At 39.0% G+C, this 22,476-nt stretch overlaps 1 protein-coding gene across 1 annotated transcript in view; it reads left to right on the forward strand.

Annotated features, from left to right (window-relative positions):
• The first annotated feature begins 1,328 nt into the window (after positions 1–1,328).
• The window catches only part of zbtb20 (zinc finger and BTB domain containing 20), a 41,312-nt gene continuing 20,164 nt past the window's right edge, over positions 1,329–22,476 (forward strand). The window contains exon 1 of the mRNA XM_088439959.1: positions 1,329–1,517. The gene's annotated coding sequence lies outside the window, so the exon portion shown is untranslated. The remainder of the gene's footprint in view (positions 1,518–22,476) is intronic.

Raw genomic sequence — 22,476 nt, forward strand, 5'->3', positions numbered from 1 at the left:
ACGGGGATACTGAGATGTCTGAATGATCACCTCTTTAATTTCTCCGGTGGTAGTTTTTCAAGTTGTTGAAAAGCGCGGTTTGCTTTCGTTTTATTATTTATTTTTCTTAGAAGGGGACGGGGGTGTAACACGTGGATGTTTGCCGCCATTACACGAGCACTCGCGATGCCGTGGAGGCGCGGCGGGCTGCATGCGCTAACCTTAGCTGACCTCCTTGTCAGGAAACGCCCCCCCAAACCCCCGCCGCCGCCTCCTCCTCCTCACTCTTTTTTATAACGTGGAATGCTTTGCCGAAGACGCTCTCCGTTGTCTATCCATGGCACGCTTTTGACACATGAATAATACACGGTCATTATGAAACACGTACGGCCCACCGAGTACTTCATTATTCTGATGTGGACTGCTGACACACGCACACCTGTCACTGTCTAGACAGCGAAGGAGGGGGGACATTAAGGCAGTGTGTGCGTCTGTGTGTGTGTGTGTGTGGGGGGGGGGGGGGGGGGGGGGGGTGCACATGACCCATTTGCTTCATTCCGTGCCAGCCAAAATGTATTTCAAGGCGTTGGAAGAAGAGGGTGAAAAAAGCAATCCCTTCACCAAATGTGATTGGTCGGGCGAACCGGCACCGTTTGTTCCCCCCTGTTCCATAACTCGAGGTCAGCTCGGGACGTTAAAAAATAAATAAATGAGAAAATAGAAATGCGTAGAAAGTGGAAGACACAGTAGACAATCTAGCTTTTTGGTGCCCTGCGCTTGATTGGCGGTGATGTAAGCCAATCGAAAGGCAAATTGCCGCTTCTCTACGGGAGTGACAGTCTCAGCGTCCAATAGAAAGTATTTTCGCGTGACAGACACATTATGGGCTCCTCCACTCTCCTTGCGATCCAGACAAGGGAGGTGGGGGAGAAGGAGGAGGAAAAACGAGAGGAAGTGATGTGAGAGTTCATTCACATTTGTAGACGCGGTTGATTTTTATCAGCCGAGTTCCCTATACCCCATGCACGAATACACATATATAAGAGTTGCAAAGTAAGGTCCACCATACGTATTTACAACCCGCCAACCCTCTATTTGTAAATATTAGTAGGAGGCATATTATTAGTACGAGTAGTAGTACTATAACAACTCCCACTGCCTGCATATAATGGAGCGTTCCTCGCCCCCACTTTCTCTTTTCCGTGGGGGGCTCAATATGTGTAGAACAACCCAAGACGGTGCACTGTTGTCCCCCCAATTGCAGCTTTAAGTGAAAAGGCGTGCCCGCACCCATACCCCCGCCACCCCCACTCCTCTCAAAGTACCCGATGTATAGTTAAAAATGGGAGGGCACATTTGAAGCGAGCTGCTTCTGTGAAGGTAGGCTGCAGCGTGTGTTTATTGATGAGATGAAAAGAAGATGAAGTGAGAAATGAAACAAAGTAAAAAGGGCACGTTAGACATCTTCTAGCTCAGACGTCGTCGTGGGGTGAGATCCATGACACTTTTAGTAAGGGGCAACGAGCTTCGAAGTGGAGGTAAGACATGGATTTTTCTAAGTTAGTATGGAAAAGGGGTTGGACGGGTATTTGTAATAGAGAGGGATTTTCCTATTTGTGTGACAGGCTCCTTGTGTAGTTTATTATTTTTATTTTTTTGTAAATTGAGCTGACAATCACTTGCTTGCACACACTACACACTCACACACACACACACACACACATATATATATATATATATATATATATATATATATATATATATATATATATATATATATATATATATATATATATATATATATATATATATACACACACACACACACACACACAATTTATTTATTTTGCTCATATGGCGAACTTAATTGTTGCCATTCATTAAATGTCGGTCAGGGAAACCGAAACGTACTCTCAGCCCACGTTGCCAACGGGATTCGATGTCCATTTATATTCGCGGAAAAAAAACAAGGTGGACATGACGCACGTTTCCTCATCTGTCACTATTCTCAACGTACACACTTATTTAAGATATCGTAACCAAACGCTACCCTCTTCACTTTTCTTTTTTCAAGCGCTTGAGAACAATGCTGCGTTAAAGTGACCGTCCGCGATGCTCACATTTTTCACGCCGGAACAAGTGTGCGCGTTTTGGCTTTCAGGTCACTTTAGATTCGCTTTTTTTTAAGCATGGCACGCAAGCTCCCACTTCTTCTCCATGCGATATCACTTTGTGGATCTTCGACTCGATTCCAATCGAGCGAATGTCCGACACATGTTTTTCTCTGTTAAATATATCCACAATTTAATATCAATAGAGCTTGACGTTTTCATCGGAGCAGAGAAGGGAGGCTGGCTAATGCTCCTACAATACAGTTAAGCTTCGAATCGGTTATGTGTGTATCAAGTACAGTTGTGCACGTTTTTATTATCTGTCAGCAATATGCGAAAATGTTTTTTTTTGTTTTTTTTTTTGGCGGAGGCTGGCCTAGATGTGGAGCCCTGCATGCTGTGGTGTGATTAAAGTTGCAAGAGGCGGTTTTCAGTGCGCCTTTAGTGTGTTTTGTTGAGGAGAGGAGGTTACTAGCTCGTTATTAAAATTATTATTACGTCTAGACGTATGTATGTGACGTAAAGATAATTTAGAGCTTTTCTGGAGTAACATGTCAATTATAACGGCCTTCTCCACGTCGTACACGCATGAGCGCTTAGATATGTGTATGAGTGTCGTGTGTACGTGTGTGAGGACTAGACAGAGTGTGCGAATGTGTGAGTTTCTAGCAGATGTTATCCCATTAAGCATGTCTTAGTGAGATCCGTGGACAATGATGGGGCATGTTCTTATGTGCATAAAGCGCCCTCCAAGTTGGCCATGAACATTAAGGGTCACAGTGTCAGACTTTGGTCCTGGTCTTGTTGCCCCAAATTAGCAAGAACAGTCCAGGTGATGTTGTCCTCAAAGGCTCCTTTTGGGCCTTTCGTTTGGTGGGTGTCATTTTGGATTTTTTTCCGTAGTATGTCAACATAGCAGGAATGAGTTTCAGTCCCTTATGGAACAAATGGCTCATTTGTGGCTTGACACATGTAGTGGGAGCCCTTTGCTGCCTGATGTAGCCCATGTGATTTCATATCATTCCTAATATGATTGTATTGATGGACGAGCTAGCATGTGGAGGAGTGCAGTAAAATGCACAAGTGGGATTGAGGTCTTATGTCCGCACAGACAAAACTCAACATTTTATTTTATTTAGCGTGCATGTGAGTGCTCACCACAGCTTGGTGTCCAAAAAGGATTTCGTCAGTCCAGAAGAGGCAAGATAAGGCCTTGCTTCATCTTGGTAGAATCATTATTATATGCATATATTCCATATATAAATTAATATGCACACTGTTTGTGCATCACCGTGTATCCACTTTTTTGTGTCACTGCTCAAAATCCCACCCATGACTAATGAATATTTAAGAGCATATTTGCAGACCAAGGAAGCTCATTATTATATGAAAAAGAAACTGAAGAGCTGGGTGTGTGTGACGTGTGTGTGTGTGTGTGTGTGAGAATAGGGTGCTAATCCACACCCAGCAATCATTCCCAAATTTCTTTTGGTGTCACCATTCTTCTCTCGTCCTCGGTATCTTGTCACCAATTCACATCCTCAAATTTATTTTTCATACAAACAAACAAAAAAATCCTCAGATGCTCCCCATCAAGTAAAATATTTGAAATTCCAAATAGTCTTACAGATCTGTCTAAATCAGTGTAGTTCACAGAGATATTTCACCCCCAAAATCAGTTTTACTGTTCATGCATACACAAAGCAGGTATTCCAAATATTCATTCACGATGGCCCTAATAAAAGACCGTTCAGTGTTACCTTTCCATATTATTTTTTTTCTTGCACGAAGCCTTTTTACCAGCAAATAATTTCCAAGCTAGAAGAGAATGGCCAATAGCATTTCATATTGGTCATGAGTGTGAGTCACTTTGAAGAAAAAAAATATTTTAGTACACGTTGGCTGCTTCAAGTGCATGACTATATTTTCAAAAAATTAATTTGCATTTTAATAATTTGGCTCAAAATTTTACCCATGCCATCCAACTTACACAATTACACAATATAATTAAAAAAATAAAGTAACTTAATTGTGGATATCAAAATCAAATTAGGCTTTCGAGTCCATCTTGGCTAGCTGGTGTCATTCAGATGAGCATATTATTTGGACATAGGTTTTAAAAAACGAAGCTGCTGCAAAAAATAGTACTCATCCTCCTAAATATTTGTCCAAGTGTGAACGTTAGCAAACAAGAAATAATTTGGTGGCTTTCCGCCACCACACAGCACTTAATTTTATCCACAATGAAAAAGACTTTTCCCATACTAGTAACACAACAGAAAATTGTGCTGCAGTTGCATGTAATTAATGAGAGTTGTCTCCTGCACAAGCTCTTGCTGCTTTCATGAAACTGAAAAATGCTGGTACATGAATTTTGGTAATTTTCCTCGCAGCAGCAAGACAAGGAAAGAAACTAATCTGGTTTTAGCAGTGAGGGGCGAGTGGTGATCTTTTGTAATGTGCTGAATTTTCTTTTTCAATCAAGGTCACACACGGAATAACTCAAATTTGCATTCAGTTTTTATGCATTCATGGGACTTGAATTTCACTTTAGTCACCTTTTTTCTTTAATTTGGCAAGCTGAGATGGTCCCACGTTTGATGAAATATGCTTTATATTCTTAAGAGCATCCAAATTGCATAAAATTTAGAAGCCCTCCCAATCCTTTTGACTTCCAGAGGAAAAAAAAATGTCAGGCACAAAAGTTGAAGGCATATTTTTTGGCTACTCTGAAGATTTTAGCTTTGGAATCTCTGCTCCCTGCCAGTATCACAGGAATGCATAATGAAAGCACACATTGAGGCCCAATTTGTGGAAGTTGTTAGCAGGCTTTTGTTCCGACGCAATACTGTCTAAATAACAGTCTTACCAAGCACAATGTAATTTCTGTCATTTGGCGTGATAATAAATGCGGCATTTCTTAGATTGTACTGTTTGATATTCTCTATGATGTGAATACAGAGTTAATATTCCAACTTGGGACAAGATGTCAACATGGGTCGACATGGGAGACAGTACAGAGAAACACAAGCTATGGAAACGCCAAAATAAACACCAAGCTATGGAAATCATAACCCGCTCTTTTAAAACAACTCTTTCTTTAATGTTTAACAGCATAGCAGTCATGTTCAATGAAAAACCTTTATCATGGTGTATTCCAGCCATTTAAGCTTTCATGTCAAATCGTTTCAGTAATTCCCAGGGTTTGTATTTCTTTGTAAAATCATGCACAGAAATCATTTTAAAGTAAATACAGTGTTTATCAGATTCTATTGATGTGTGGGACCATGTGTTTCCATTACCTTGACTCAACTGCCATGATTCTGTTTACATCTCTTAGTTCTTCTAAGCCCCTTCTTTTTACTGTAAAACAAACAAACAAAAACAAGAGCGTGTCTCAAGCTTTTAAATTACAGTTATTTGTAACATTGTTATATTGTGGGTAAAACCGACCTAGTGGAAAATTAAACTTAATTTAGAATGTAGTTTTTTGAGGACCTTTGCTTGCCTTATGAATAAGCAACATAAACCATTAAAATGGTGTTTGTATGCATTTCCATTACAACCGTTCTGGATTTTCACTTTATTTATTTTTGCAAAATGTTTGATAAATAAGCAGAATTTTACTACTGTTTCTTGGGTGGGGGGGGGGGGGGGGAGGGGTAAGTATTACACACAGAAAACGTTTTGAAAACCTTTGGATAATTACACATGTCACCAGGTCAAATTGCCCCTGTATGTTATCACTATGCTATACATTGAGTGTTGCCTTTGTTACTTTGTGAGTGGGTTTCCAATTAAAAAAACGAAACTAAAAAAAACACCTATTGACACTTTTGGATGAAAGCACTCACCTTCGGGTCATATTGACCCAGCGACATTATTGAAGTTCCTTGCAAACAAGCTCAATAGGCGGGTTAAGTAATAAAATGTGTGGTATAAATTAAAAAAAAAAAAAAAAAAAGAGTTCATTTGTGTGGGGGGTGAGGAGCACAAACATTGAAACTTATTTTGCATTCTGTTGATTTGAACACACAAGCAGGTCCTGGCATTCAAATCATGTGAAAAATGTATCCTGGATTCTAATAGTGTAGATGTGAGTTTGCCAAGAGGCATGTGTGTCCTCAGTTCACCCTGTTACCCATATGGTGAGCCGGGCCTCACTGCATGGGAAAAGAATCTAAGCAGAGGTTGAGCAGTTTGGTGATATGTTGCCATGTTATATTTTATAAGAAAAGTTGGTAACTTTTCAAACTAATATACTGTCACTTTTGTCTCCACCGTTTCTATCTTGGCTTCGAAAAGACCATTTTCAAGCCTTGAGCCAGCAAACAGAAGCCATGGCAGCCAAAATGTTTCAGGTTGCACACAGGCTCTCTCTTCAGGTTTTTCTTTATGCACTGCGAGTGCACTCAACTAAACCCACAATACTGTTTACATTGTGCTTAAAATGAAGACATTTTGGAAGTGTTTACATTGAAGTTATAGCATTTTTCCACCACCCCCTCCATCCTACCAATGCAGCCAAAAGAATACACATTGTCTGTTGAAAGAAGCGATTTGGCAGACACTTTTCTTTTTGAGTTCTTATTTTTATTGGTAGTCTGATATAATACCCCTCCAAAAAGCACTCTTGGATACTGTCTACATTGTTTATAGCCTGAAAGTCAACCTTCATAAAGACAAAGCTCCAGATCCCGCCCCCCACTCCTGCTGGAGACTGGTTATTAATTTGGCTGCTTTTAAGGGTAAACTGCAAACCGAAACTTTTTCCTCTTCCTCGTCTCGGGTGCCAACGCTTTAGGCTCATGATAAAAGGAAAGGTATGCCATACCTGTTTCTCAACTACCAAATGGCGAAAACTATTTTAAGTTGGGGCAACATTAATTAGGCTGTTTCACAATATGTTTGACATTTACAGTAAATACAAAGAAACAAAACTGATCTTACTAGTAACTTCAGGTTTGTGGAATGCATTGTAATGTTGCCACACATAAGGTTTTTATTTCTCTTGAAAGTACATACAAAAGATACAAGTTAGTTACTTTTATGGCTGCTATAAGGTCATTGCAGTTTTGTTTAACCAAATTCATCTGGTGACGTTATGATCAAAATTGGTCTGGCAAAGGCTACAACTCATACATGCATCATGTCGAATCATGGCCATGTATTAGCAGTGCAATTATTTCAAGCAAGTCTGCAAGTGCAGAAAGCTCCCTCCACCTCCACTTGGGTGGGTGTGGGGGTGGGGGGTCCACGCCAACTATACAGTGGTTATAAAACATCTACACGCCCCTTAAATACCATTTTTTGTGATGAGACAGAGATCAATGATTTCACAACTTTTGCCAGCTATAATATGTGCACATCAATTCAATTTAAATATATATTTTCAAGATGGGAGTTGAAGTTAAAATAAGTACTATCATGTGGTTGCACAAGTGTGCACACCCTATAATCGGGATGAGATATTGTTCAGAATTAATTAATCACAAATTTGAAATCCTTGTCAAATTATAGTCAGAACACACCTGTCCCATTTTAAGTTTTACTGATTACCCCATGTACATTTTAGATGGTCCATTAGAGATTTGCATGCATTTTTTCTGCTTGCAAGCAGAAGCCTAAAGCTTTTGTGTTAACGCTGATTGCTTTTTCAACCATTCATATTTTCCCCAGGTTTAGCTAAAAAAAAATGTTGATTTTTGATTACAGGGGTGGCGTTCTTTTGATGATAAGCAGTGCTGTTTTCCAACATACAGTAATACCTTGTGGAAATATAGACCAACAAGTCCAACCTTGATTATATCAGCCCATGACCACATTTTCCCGCATGTGTGTGGGGTATATTGTTACCGTTTTCGCACTGTAAATGGCCGAAGTGCTGAGTATTCAGCCTCAACTTGTTTGTGATTTGACTGAACAGATTTGGAAAATTGACTGTTGACTGGCATCAAAATAAGAATTTAAAATATTCAGAGAGAGATTTTTTCAAGTGTTTTCTCTAGGGATGTATTTATTCCTTTGTAAGAGCAATACAGCTGTTAACACTATTATTGCATATACATTGCATTTGAAGTGGCAACAAATGCAGGTGTGATTTTTGGTTAGTTTCCAAAGTGTGCCTACACATATGACGTGTGATATCGTCACAATTTTATCTGATGCGGAGTTTGAGCGTGTTAAGTGAATATCGAACATGCGGTCGACTTTCTACTAAACTCAATCTAACAAAAGTGACACGAACGAATTGATTCTTTTGAGCAGCTCCTCATTGTGAACGATGGGACTGGAGTCTTTGTGAGGAGCTGTTCATCCCCTTCCACTGCCCCACCCCATCCCCCGCATCTATTTTTAAGGGGTTTTTAGCTCTTGAGAAAGTAAAAAAAAAAGTCACACAGAGGGACGGAGTGGAGATGGGAGAAAAACAGGGGTGTAACAAAGGAACTGCTGGAGAGCTTGTGACCTAGTGGCTACTAGCTAGATATGATAAAATGTAATTGCCTTTGTCAAAACATTTTATATTCATTGTACATGCATATGCTAGTCAATGTGTATAAAGTGTTCTGCATGTTATATTTACTTATATTCTAAAGAGAAAATAAAGGAATGTTTCCCAACATGCCTTACCACGTACAACCAATGCTGTCATATGATCAAACATTTTTACTCATTAATTGCAGATTTATTTCCAAAATTAATTGCGATCTAATTAATTGCAATTTTATAATAAGCTTGTAATAGATATTAGCTTGAGTAAAATTTTCGAGTATAAAGTCACCAGGTTATAAAGACGGTTGTTATAGCTTTCTTTGATCTTGTAATATGATTCCTCTACTGTTAAGGACTGCTGTTAAACATTTTTCTTCTTGCCTTCTAATAGAAACAAGTCTCAAAACAGCACGGTATTTTGCTCTGAGATGCTACGCCAAAGATATGCAGTACAACTAATATGATGCTTGAACTTAGTTTTGCAATGTGGGCAAAAATATACTCCTACTATTTAAGTGGCAGTGACTGGTCATTAAAATAATCAATAATTTGTTTTAGTTTGAACCTAAACCCTGTGTTTGACAAAAAAGAAAAATCACGTGTCAAATTTAGGCAAAAACCAAACCCTCTGGCGTTTGGGTAACGATTGAGATGGTAAAGCTGCGCCAGGTTAGGTTGTTTTGCGTAATGTTGGCAGAAGCGGCCAATGTTCTCCGGCTATATTCCGGGGGGGGCGTCCAAGTGCCCTTCAAAGAGAAGAATTCTACCACATCCAAAGCGAGCACACTAACCGCCCATTCATGTGCATTAGCCATGCTGGTGATCAGCATGGGCTGAGCTGAAGGGTGATCATGTGATATGAGGCGTATCTGTAGTGACTCAGATTGGAGACAACAACTATGCCACTAAACAGTAAATGACAGTAAATCTGTGAAGTGTAGCGCTGGGAAAGGCAGAGTGTTCTGTGTTGTTGCTTGTATCCTAATCCATTGCATCTCTTAGCAACAAACAACGTTAGTCAAGTAAGACATTGGAAACACATGCAAATAAAGTGTGCTTTCCATTTTATTGTATTCAGCTTTGTACGGTGAGACTGGCTTTTCTGGTTAGAAACAGTAAACAGCTAAGTATGTACATAGCGTCATCATATGAATTTGCGCTTGTGCTTGGGGCTGCCTTACAGCAGGAGGCTTGCATTACAGTAAACACCCCCCCCCCCCCCCCCCCCCATTTTGAAAATGAGTCGAATAAAAAAAATAGTGTCACTCAGAAAACTTGAATGTTTTGGCAGTAGTATAATGTGTGGTTTGTGCGCTGCAATTTATAAGCAATACAACTAGTAAAACCTCTTCAACATTTTGTTCCTGGAGTCATTCCTGAACATTAGCACATATTTAATTCTGACAAAGTTACACTTAGATGAAAACTATCTGTGGAACTTTAGCAGCGCAACGGTCTGTACATTTAGACGAGGAACATCCCATGATAGTTTTTTTGTTTTTTTTTTTAAATTGAAATGAACTGTGAGATCAGGAGTTTGAATTTGGAAGAGTTGATGGTTATTTTAAATTTAGCCGTTGCAAAGCTAGGAATGTAGTGGTTCATTCTAAATTGTTTCAATAGTGTGGTTTAAAACCACAACAACCACAATAATAAATACATTGTCAATTGATTGACAGTGTAATTTAAAAGTGAACATTAATATCTTGGTAAAGGCAGATCATTTTTTTTTAAATTGAGGATGGGAAGTGCTCAACATAGTGGTCCTCTATTACAATGCATTTTTCCATCTTGTAAGTATCAGGCATTTGTATCAAAATAAATTGGGGTAAACACAGTTAAACGCTTGTGTTTATTTGATTATACAACAAGTTTAGACTGAGGGCAGAGCTCTAAAGTGTTGAGTAACAGTGTGTCACACTAGATTCTTAGAAACACAACTCATGATTATGCCTGTAATCGTCATTAAAATCTTTTTTTTTAAACATTCTTTAACTTACTTCCGATTGATAGACTGCATTTTCCAGGGCTTATCTGATAAACTCTGCTGAAAAATTGAAACTTTCCATTCAGCTTTTATTTTGTTTCAAAATCTTCATCATGTTGTCATTGATTTTATATACAGTTGCGAAAGGGATTTTTTTTTTCTTCTGAAATGCAGGACCTAGCTTGCTTAACAGATCTACCTTGCAACACTATTGTATGGATTAATCTTTCCTCATAAGATCAGACTGCTGCTCTACCCTTCGTGGCTGAAAAAAAAACATACCTTTGCATTTGTAATGTGTTGTAGCATGGCACAATATATGATTGAAGTCACATTACATAAGTGGAATTGTTCAGCTGGCTCATAGAGCACTTGGTTAGAGTGCACAAGGTGTCACATGGTTGAGCGCGTTTCAATGTGTCAGCATAACACTTATACAGTAGGTGGGTCATATGTCAAGTAAGCCGAGGTATGTATTATGCATGTATTTACTACACAAACACCTGCCAAACTATAAATCCACTTCTAAGTGATTGAATTCATGGATATGACATTCATGTATAAAGACTTACAGTACGTTTGAAGCAGTCATTTAGCTGATCATTGGCGCCCTATGATATACAGCAGGGGTCACCAACGTGGTGCCTGCGGGCACTGCTTTGCCCCCGAGTATAACATGAGTAGCCCGCAAACCTGTTCTGCAAATAGTTTACAAGTGATAGAACATTGTGATTTTCTAGGAATTTTACTATATGACATATACATTGCATATTACAGTGATCCCTCCTACTTCGCGGTCTCAGATATTGCGTTTTTTTTCAGGAAAAACAAAAAATATTTCAAAATAAAAAATCATTTAAAAAATGTACAATAATTGAAAAAAGTACATTATACAGCACTGCATTAATAAAATAACGAAGTAATATTAGTTAATAACTATGTTAAGAATTCTTCAAGCGTTAGAGTTCCTGACGTTTTTTATCTTATTTCGAAATGCATGCTTTTAATTTGTCGGGTCGCGTTGCGTTTCCGTTTCCTTTTTTACGTTCTCTATGCGTCATTCGGCTTGTTACGGTGACATAGTGAATGACAATGTAAGCTCATATTTATAGTTTATTATCATTTAGTTGATAACGCACGCTACTTCCTATGTTTAGTAAGCGATGAGTTATTTTGTTTATCTGTTTGTTTGTGTAGAGGTTGCACTTTATAGTTAGTAGTTGTTGTTAGTTAGTTGTTAGTTGTTAGTTGTTGCTAACCCGCTAATGTCGGCTAAAAATACAGTAAATTCATAGATTAAGTTTTATATGTTAGTTGACTGACTTTAAGATTGTTGTTGATTCATTATTCAACAGATACTACATGATACACCATACATGAGCCAAAATAAATGTGAAGTTCAACGTGATGACTTGCGTACTCTTTCAGCAGAGTCTTGGTGCAGATAACCAGTCCTGAGAACAAATTCTCAACAAACTAAGTAATATTAGTTATTTAATGAATATACAGTAATGTTAATAAGGATAATGTAAAGTTAAATAATAGGAGAAAGGAAATAAAATAGGCAAAAAATACAAAAAAAAAAGGATTGTTTATGGTTACTGCGGCTATATTGGGGCGTACGTAGAAATCTAGGAACTGATACCCTACTTCGCGGGTTTCAGACTTCACGGGGGGTTGACAGTCCCCATTAACCGCGAAGTAGGCGGGATCACTGTATACTCGATTGACATATTTCCTACTGTAGTTTTTTAATTACTGTGAAAAATCAATGACGTTATCAGGGTCTTCACATAAACTGGTAGCCCTTCATTTTACTCACTACCAAAGAAGTAGCTCTCAGTTTCAAAAAGTTTGCTGAACCCTGATATACAGTATTCAGAGTTGTAGAGCTTCATTTATTTTTCCCATTCCATCCGTTGCACTAAGCTATTTCCCTGTCAGGGTTTTTCCAAAGAGTGTTTTGAACTGGCCACCGACGACAAGAGGGGCTCAATTGCGGCCCCTTCAAGCACAGGCCAACTGACAAAAAATGTAGGGTCGAGCTGAACAGCTTAAAGCACCCTTCTATGTACTGTATGCCCAATGCTCATCTGCTCACCTCGTGCTAAAACACACGCTGCTGAAACCCAGTTGATAGCATTAGTGCTCATTTTACCTCTGAAAACAGTTGAGTCCCTGGGACTCAAATTACTAAAAATCTATGGGTCCCGGCAGAAATATTTGGAGTCCCAAACATTGCGTAGTTAAAACGACAAAGTAAGTCCAAGGTTCAAACTGCATTTACAAGACGTTAGCAAAAACAACAACAGGTATTAACAAATGTCAAAGTAATTATATGTATATGGCCTGCAACTTGATGATAGGGAAAGATGTTTTTTCTCCTGAAGGTAGACCTTTTGGGAACCAGAGCACCATCCAGAGCAGGAGTGTCAAAGTAATTTATGCTTGTGGGTCGCATGGGTGAAAATCTATTCCTGAGTGGGCCAGACCAATAAAATCATGGTATACTGGTATCATATATTACTTTAAATTTATTATTCTTTTTTTTTTTTTTTAATAGAGTCCAAAATAAAGCAAGTACAACATCACTACTAATCATAAAATAATAACATTACTATCACTCATAACACATTTCAAGTTTTTCATTTATTAAAAAGTTCAGCTCATTTTTGTACTTCACAAAATTATCTCGTGGGCCAGTTTAAACCAATTTGCAAGCCAGAACCATTTGACACCCCTGATTCAGTTGCTATGTCTGGCAACGAACACAAACTCAATTCTGAGTTCTCAAAATTATCATCGACGCAGAGCCAAAAGACCATAAACAGCATTAAGGCTCATGCAACTACACATTCAAAAATGACAATATTAATAAGCCAAGTGTTTATGTGGAACTAAAACAGTTGCAATGAGCAAGTTCTTAGAGCAAATTAATATGGTTAGCTAACATAGCATGAACTTAAGACAGAATTATGATTCCTCGCTAGCTAGGACTTTTACCTCCGTCATTCCTCACTACTTTATCCCTGTTGCGTGACTCTAACCTTCTGATTTCAATCTCAGAGTTGCACATTAAGTCAATTCAAAATAATATTTTTAACACATTGTCTAAGCTTACTGACTTCTTACAGTGATTTGTCCCCTGACGTTCCTCCTCTTGCTCTCCCGTAATACACGTTAATAAATTACCATATTAATTTGCCATGTGCACATTTTTTATGTCAAGTGAATACCCTAGCAACAAATTACAATACTAAGTTATATGCGGCATGTGTGCTCTGAAGTGAATTTGTTTTTATTCTTGAAGTTTTTACCAAGCACTGCAGATCATTACTCTAATGTAGTATGTGCAGTGGTGACCTCTGTCTGGTGACGCGCCTGGTTACAAAGGAAGTCAAACAACACTTCAAAATATTACTTGGTAAATCAAATAATGTATGAAATGAATAGCATTGGGTGATTTTATTTTGAAGTTTTTTTCCGGAACCATGGTCGTGACAATTGTTATCTACTTGATCATTACTACACAAGTAGGCTCGCCGGGACCAGAATTTATATAAACAAAGGCGTGTTCCTTTTTTTCACGATTGATGTTATTTTTTTCCGCAAGATCAAAACAAAAATGGCAGACAAAGGTGTTAATAATGTTCGTAAGTCACAAAGTTTGGTTGATTAAAAAGATGGACAATGATTAATATTTTTGATGTCAAAAAATACCATGTATTCAAGGGACGCACATTTATTTGAAAGTATGCGCCCCTAGGCAAAAATTATTCGTCATGGACCTGGGGACGCAGGCAAATGGGAGCACTGTAACAGTCAACTTGGCATGCTCATAAATTCTGTTGATTTTAATTTGTGAGATTTAAAAAATGAGGTGAAGATGAGATGAAGATCTATAATTAATTGATCTGATTGATTTCATTTTAATATCACTTAAAAAAATCTGTAAAAACCTTTTTAATGTTTATACATTGTGTCATTATGGCATATCAAAAGATTGTTGTTTTTGGATTATTATTCATATTATTATTATTGATTGTTTTCCTTATCAAATGCAGCTGTAACCATTTAACTTTTGTTGGAAGTGAGACAAGTGTGAAGTGCTGTTTGCAACCTTTAGTTTTAGCCATCAGGAGAAATATTGCTGTTTTCTTTTGTCACTTTCAAAATAATTATAAATTAACAGTAAAATACAATATCATCCATCCTGTCAATTACAGACTTGGTCAAATACAGTACACTCAAGTGTAGTTTGGTAAAGTGCTTTGCCAACTCTCTTACTTCGTTTGTCTTTTTTGCTATTATTAGCTTTGGCTATGGTCTCAGCTGGGTGCTTTGCATTGCTTTGGTAGACTGCTTCTTTGGTAAACAAGCTCCCCCCTACAAAGACTATATTGCACTACCTTTATCAAAGGGGTTTCAGGGTGTTTTTTGACATTGAATTTCCGATTCATCACTGACAAATCTTGTGCTTCCGTTTCTACCCTCTCACCTACAACGGGAGCCTATCAGGTGTAATGCGAAATAAGTATTCAACCAGTATTAGCATAACATTTTGTTGTCCACTGACCACCTGGCTTTGTTCGAACAAAGACCCTTTCACTTAACATACATGAGAACTCTCTGTAGAGCTAGAATGAGACGACTTTGACAGATAAGTGAGTTCAACAACACAGGCATTTATCGTTTTGGATTTGACACCCTTCTTGTAGTTCCTTCCTCCCTAGCCTTAAGAATCTTCTTTCACTTGTCCCAGCACACTCTTTTAGAGACCATTAGAATGCTCTGTTAAGACTTGTGTCTTTGCAGCTTCAAATGAAATAAACCCAAATAGACAATTTGTTTTCCAGACTATTTTACTGATCTTGCCACACAATGACAGCCGATCACTGTCCACTTCAGAATGTGATCGACCTTTATTTTCCACATCAACTCAGGCACACGAAGCCCGAAGCATAAAAACGGTTCAATTCAGCATTCAGAAAGCATAAACTTAGAGATGAAAAATTATATTAACACAATTAAAAAAGAAAAAAAACACTTTAAATATGACTGTAAATATTTGATCTAAATGTATCTTTTACTCTGACAACTTTTTTTAATACACTCACTCTATAGTTTGTGACTACTTTACCTCCACAATCATAAGCAGCCCTTACAAGATTCAACTTTGTACCGATAAATTAACACAAATGTAATTTGATTGTCAGAAAAGTAAACATTTACATTAATTATTGAACTACAATGTATTAAACAATGGTTTAGCCATTATATACCACTCAAAATTGTAGCCACAATAATAAATAAAACACCAAACAAAAACAATTGTAACCAGCCGAGTATCAACTTTTGAAAATCTTGATTTCTCAGGTTGGATTGTCCCAGTGTACCTAATGTGGCCAATATACTCTATGTATCCTCATAATGAGAGCCAAGGATCTTATGCCAAAAAACTCAAACCTGATGGTTTTAGTGTCCATGGAAGGATGAGGAATGTTCCTTTTGTGGACCTAAATGTACAGATGGATGTAACATGTAGGTCGCAGAGCTGGAAGTATTTAAAGCATTCAGGAACATGTGTCCCTACATATGTCCGTACACTGATTTGTTGCTTCTGAAGCTTCTGAAGGTATGTCCTTGACATAGCTTTGGAGAGGCAGTTTCCGAATAATAACTTTAAATGATTATTACCTGCTTTGGAATGGGAGTTTAGGTCCCGGGGTGAAGGACTTTTTGAGATGATCATACGAGTTGTCAGATGACTCTTTTGGGTCAAAAGGTCCTTCGCAAAAGCGCAGGTCATCGAAAATTTATGCAATACTTAATGGGACAAATGAAAGATTTTAAGGCTATGGAAGGGAGGAACGACTAGAAAGGAGTCAGATACAATATTATACAGTCAGCCCTCGGCTTACGAGCACCCTGATTTGCGAACAATTCGCCTTACGAGCGTGGATCAGGGAGATTTTTGTCCTCCGCTTACGAGCAAACCTCTCGTCTTGCGAGCATTCCGACAAACCAGCCATTGAGTATGTAGAAATGTTCTCGCCTAACTGCGTCAACATATTCAGCAGTTGCGTCATCTACAATCATTAACAGATACTTATGGCGGTAACGTGAACGCTATTGGTCTTACAATCTCACACTGACTGTCTCACTCACGGTGTCTAAATATATTACCATTTAAGTGTAGTGTTTGTACAGCTAAAGGGAAAAACAGCTGACATGAAATTAATTGTGCCGATTGCAGGACAAAGAATTGTCATTGGTTTAAATGTGTGTTTTTTTTTAATTAATTGTCAATACATTCCAACCGTTTAAAAAAAAGTGTGAATAATTATCAGTCAGTCAAGGAGACGCCAATATGCTATTGGTCGATTAAGGTCACCCGGTCTCACTCACGGAGATGCTATTGGCCGGCGTCACACGTCAATCACAGAAATGCCGATATGCTATTGGCCGAACGCCTTTATCTAGCTTGATGGGACAGGATGGAAGGAAGTAGACAAAATGAGTGAAAAACGGAATGTTTTGAAGACTTTGCAAACTTTATCTGTTAGACATAGCTTCTAAAATTACTAGCAGCGGTAAAGGAAGAAATAAGAGGATGATGTTTTAGTATCTCCGTGATTTGCACCATGACTGAAAGAGTTACTGTAACACTGTAAGACCAATAGCCTAGTTGCGTTGCCGTATTAACTCAAGAAGTTAATCTCTGCACCCTGTTACGGCTGGTATCACAGTGCCATATAATGGTTGCTCGACAAAACTGCATGTCATGTTAGTCGGCGACCTCCCGACATGCTTTGGGACAGCGCCAGTCTTGCAATTCTGTGAGTTGGAACTAACGGTGAACTGACGCTCGAACAAGTCATAAGTGTGGTGCCTAGTAAATACAATACACACAACCTACCCTCCGCCTCCACCCAGCTCAATTCACGTCGGGAAAAACAGCTGACATGAAATTAAGTGTGCCGATTGCAGGACAAAAAATCGTCACAGGTTTAAATGTGTTTTAATCAATAAGATGTCAATACATTCCAACCGTTTAAAAAAAAAAGTGCGAATAATTATCAGTCAGTCAAGGAGACGCCAATATGCTATTGGTCGATTAAGGTCACCCGGTCTCACTCACGGAGATGCTATTGGCCGGCGTCACACGTCAATCACAGAAGTGCCGATATGCTATTGGCCGAACGCCTTTATCTAGCTTGATGGCACAGCTGGTTCGGATGGAAGGAAGTAGAGAAAACCCTGACTGAAAAAGTTACTTTGACACTGTAAGACCAATAGCATATCTGATTTACCGTATTGACTTTGAGCATTCATCTCTGCTCATCTCTGCCTATCTCAGCACAAGTCACGTATTTCCAAAGGTAAAAGTCATTTTTCCTTTGTATTTGTTATTTAATGCAACTGTACAGTAGATTATGTCACTTAATATTAATATATGTATACAGCGTGATGATTTTACCTAAGGCTTATGCGCGCGTTGCACGCATTCACGAATTAACATGGGTCTGGATTGCCCGCTATACGAGCAATTCGAGATACGAGCGTAGCCGCTGAACGGATTAAGTTCGTAACCCGGGGGCCCACTGTATATGTCTGTGTTGTTGACCTCACTTATTTGTCAAGGTTGTCTCATTCTTGCTACATAGCGTTTCCGTGTATGTTAATTGAAAGGGTCTTTGTTTAAACAATACCAGGCAAGCAGTGAAGAACAAAATATTATACTAATACTTATTTTCTATTTCAAATGAGAACATGCAGCATGAAATGTTGTCATGGATGTCATGAATGGATGTCTGTACAAACGTTAGCCTAAAGAAAAAAATTAAAAAACAGAGGGAGATTTGGTGTTGAATTTGTTGCCATCTGTAACTGGACAAAGGATCTGCTATGGCTAACGGGTGGTTGTGGGTGTGTTTTTGACAGAAAGTTGAGCAAGCTGTCCTGTCAAAAAAAAAAAAAAAATAGATGCCCTGCACTGGTGTTTATTGTATGTAGTTGTTCTCTGCAGGGATTGATTTCCTTTCACCATATTACATTTTTTTTCTGCCTGTTGTTGGAATAAATGTCTTAACACATTCATTTTTGCGTGTTATTATTCTGTCTGAACTTGTATTAACTGTTGTGTGTATCTTATTCAGTCTAACTATTTTACCAAATGGACTTATTTGAGAAATCTGAGCAAAAAAAAAAGTTGCAGGACTTGGTCTCTCTCTCTCTCTCTCTCTCTCTCTCTCTCTCTCTCTCTCTCTCTCTCTCTCTCTCTCTCTCTCTCTCTCTCTCTCTCTCTCTCTCTCTCTCATTATTTTACATGTGATACGGTAGCAAGCATTTGCAACAGAAAAGTTCATCTGCGTGGTTTAGATTGTTGCAGTGCTTCAGATGGACTGAAGTTGGGAGAAGGCATTTTAAAGTTTACCCGGAATATGCCCGGAACCATGCCTCGCAATGTAATTCAAACATTCCATTATAATCACAAGATGTCATGACTTACTTGAAAAACATTGAAATCTGAGGTTGTTTTACACTCCACAAATTCAGAGTTTAAGAGTAGAAAAATGCTTTCTACAGAAAGTGAAACAGTTATGCGTGCTCGCCGTTTAAATGCACCTGTTAATTTTGGCCCAATATTATGGGTAAATACCTAATGAATTCTTTAATACTTTAAAGAGAGGCTCAGCACGGGAAGAGAAGAAAACAGCCTCTTCTATTGAGGTCATTTTCACCTGTCTGATCAATGCCATTTAATTTGCCATTTTTCTCACTACACATCTACATACGCACAGAGTACAGATTTTTAAAGTAAATAATCACAGCACTGAATGGTGTTCATCAATCAATCAGAGCTTCAAAGAAACCCTTAAATGATTCCTTAAAATAGCTGTGTCGATATTTTATTGTGTGCACATGCGTGGTCACAATTGTCTGCATGTGGCCTTTTGTCTGCAGATGTAAATGTGGCAAATTTAGCAAAGGCCTTGAATGCACTGCTGGAAGCACTATTAGCATTTTCAAGATCTATATTAGTCACATGGCTGATACTGTTCCTTTCATACATGTGCCTCTTGTGTGTGTTCTCAACCCCCATCCCCCAGTTCGCCACTTCACCCCCCCCCCCCCCACACCCCACCCTCACCCCCCAAAACCACCACCTTATTAACTGATGTCCAATTTGATGCAGCATATTTCATGAGCCTGTCACGTAATACAGGCAGCTTATTAACCTGGCGTCTGCTTGGTAGAGTTACAGCCCAAATTTTTGGGAGCCTCCCCACATGCCCCCTCCTCTTCACCCCTGAGCCCTCCTCTGTCTTTGTTGTGACGCTTGCAGCAGAGCATGCATCGCATTGGCGGTCTGAAGCATTGTGTCTGATTTCCAGCAGACAAACTGACCTCTGGGGATTTATTGACAGCAAACTCCACAGAGGCAGACACAGAGCTCGGAGCATGGAAGGCAGGCAGGCGGTGAGGGGCGGGGCACGGTGGGGAGGCAGGAGAGGAGAGGAGTGGTGGGTGATTGTTTCAGACAGGGAGACAGACAGATGGAGGGGGAAGGTGCAAAGAAGGGATGATAAAACAGGAAACAGGTAGAGATACAGAGAAAGAAATGAGCGTGGGGGGTTGAGGAGTGGGGGGTGGAAATTTGCTTAGGTTTGGGAGGGAAATTTTGTTTTTGGAGGGAGCGTGCGGATGTGGGAAGAAAATGGCTGCCACCTCGCAGGATCTAATTAATTTTGAAGGATCATCAGGCCTTTTAGTGTGAGGCAGAGTACTGAAGGTAGGGGAGGGGGCGCGAGGCAGACCCCTGGGCTGATTAAAATTCACTGCAGGTAGGTGCTGGCTGCTGCTCACCCACTGTGTCACGGCTAAAATGGAATCAGTGTTGTGAGTGGCAGTGTGGGCAAGTGGAGCCTGCCTTCCTTGGCCTGCTCCCCTTTGTTGGCACCATTCACTTGAGTCTACGCCTAAGGCAGGTGGATTTCCATGTCAGCGTGGACCAGTGCAGCCCGAAAGGGAGATATATGTGTACAGTATGTTTGCTTTGCTTAACTGTAGCGCCCCTGGCAACAGGCGAACCTGACTGAAAATATTTGCCATGGTGATGGCAAATAGAATTTTGGCACAGCGCACATGTTATTCAGTTTCAAATTTGACTAAGTCAAATTGAGGCAGGTTATCCAAGAACACAAGTTGCACCTATAGGAGCTTTTCCTTTCTTGGTTGTAGTGAGATCTGTCATAACGTGGTCAAAAAGAAACACTTCTTCCAAGTATGACCTTTTGGCCTTAGCTGGCTCATTTCTCAAATCTTTCCATTCTGCTATTTAGCACGCCTCCTTTCTGACACTGACATGCTTAGTTTGACACTGTTGCTTTGCGGCTCCTCTTAAGGGCAATAACCACCATGCCCTTTTAATGCTTCATAATCTAACCACTTGGGCAGGAGATTTATATGTTGGATCTCCTTGGCCGTATCCATTGCGGTAAGGGGCTCCCCAGGGTTTTGGACCCAGTTCTCCTCAACATTTGCATGCTGCCATGGGAAATCTTTTCAAAGGTATCTTTTTCCATTTCATGCAGATGATACCTAAATTACCCATTTTTGCTGTCAGACTATCCTAAGGACATTCACACATTGTTGGCCTCAATTTTGTACAGTACCAACTTAAAAAAGACTGAGAGGTGTCAACTTGACACCCGCTTACTGTTGTATCATTTGCTAAACTGATACTTAAAATTCAAAGCCCTGCTGCAAAAAAAGTATATTTTACATGATGACTATCATTGCCAACTCCCTTCCCCAAGTCCTCAGCAAAAAGATTTTCAGTACAATTAACACAAAACGAATCTGCTAGGGTAGTAATGGGTACTTGAAAACCAGAGCAAATGACAGCAATGCTTTCAAAGCAGCTCTGACAGTCCTGTTTGTTTTGAATTTTTTTAAAATTTGTATTTACTTTAAAATGTCCGAAACGTGCCACCTCAACTTATATTGTTGACCTGTTTAACCCCAAATGTACTATCAATGAATGTGTACGCATGGGTGTATGTGTGTCATTGAATGTGTGCCAACATGTTTTTTGTTTTAAAGGCCATTATTTGACATAAAAGAAAACAAAACAAAAAAAGTAAAAAAAATATATATAAAAAAACTTTTTTCATACATCATTGAGTGGCAGCCAATTGACTTTGGGAACAGGCTGTAACGTCATTTTCAGAGTCTGGCACCGGTGTGTAAATGATTAATGAAATGTAAAATTAATTTATGATCCTGAATATTCTTGTTATGTGTTTTAACCTCTGTTTGAAGGGCTAGGCTTTTGTGGTGGATGTTCTAATATTCATATGTACCGAAGGCATGTGTATTCTTTATTTTTATTAATTGTAATACCTACCGACTAGAATTTAAGCCAGAAACCTAGCTTAGCTATTGTGAAAAGTCACTATAAAAAGTCACTATACTGACCATTTACTGTAATTCAGCAAAATTACAAAGTAATCCCCTAACATTCTTCTTGATATGTGTCAGCTTTTATAGAGTGATAGGAAAGCCACATTATTTGGGCATTTGCTGTTATTAAGATTTAATGCAGTGGAAAACTTTTTTTCTGTCTGCGTTTAAAATCTCCCACAGAATTTGAATGAACCATGTGGCCTGCATATGACATCGTTAGCACCTAGCGGTTTCTTAGCATCCTGAATCAACGATTTAATATGATTTTTTAAGTTTGTGTGTTGATGTTGATTGTAATTTGACTCAAGCTAGCCACATCGCTAACGGCTACAAAGGCTCACTTCAAAGTAAACGCTTACTATAGCTATTGTGTTGCTGTCAATGTATTATTTGGTGTGTTCATTTTAAAGTCGGTCTTGGCAACACGCCCCTGGC

Source organism: Hippichthys cyanospilos, chromosome 18 (assembly GCF_059441005.1).
Source record: "Hippichthys cyanospilos isolate Australia breed blue-spotted pipefish chromosome 18, RoL_Hcya_1.0, whole genome shotgun sequence".
Lineage (NCBI taxonomy): Eukaryota > Metazoa > Chordata > Actinopteri > Syngnathiformes > Syngnathidae > Hippichthys > Hippichthys cyanospilos.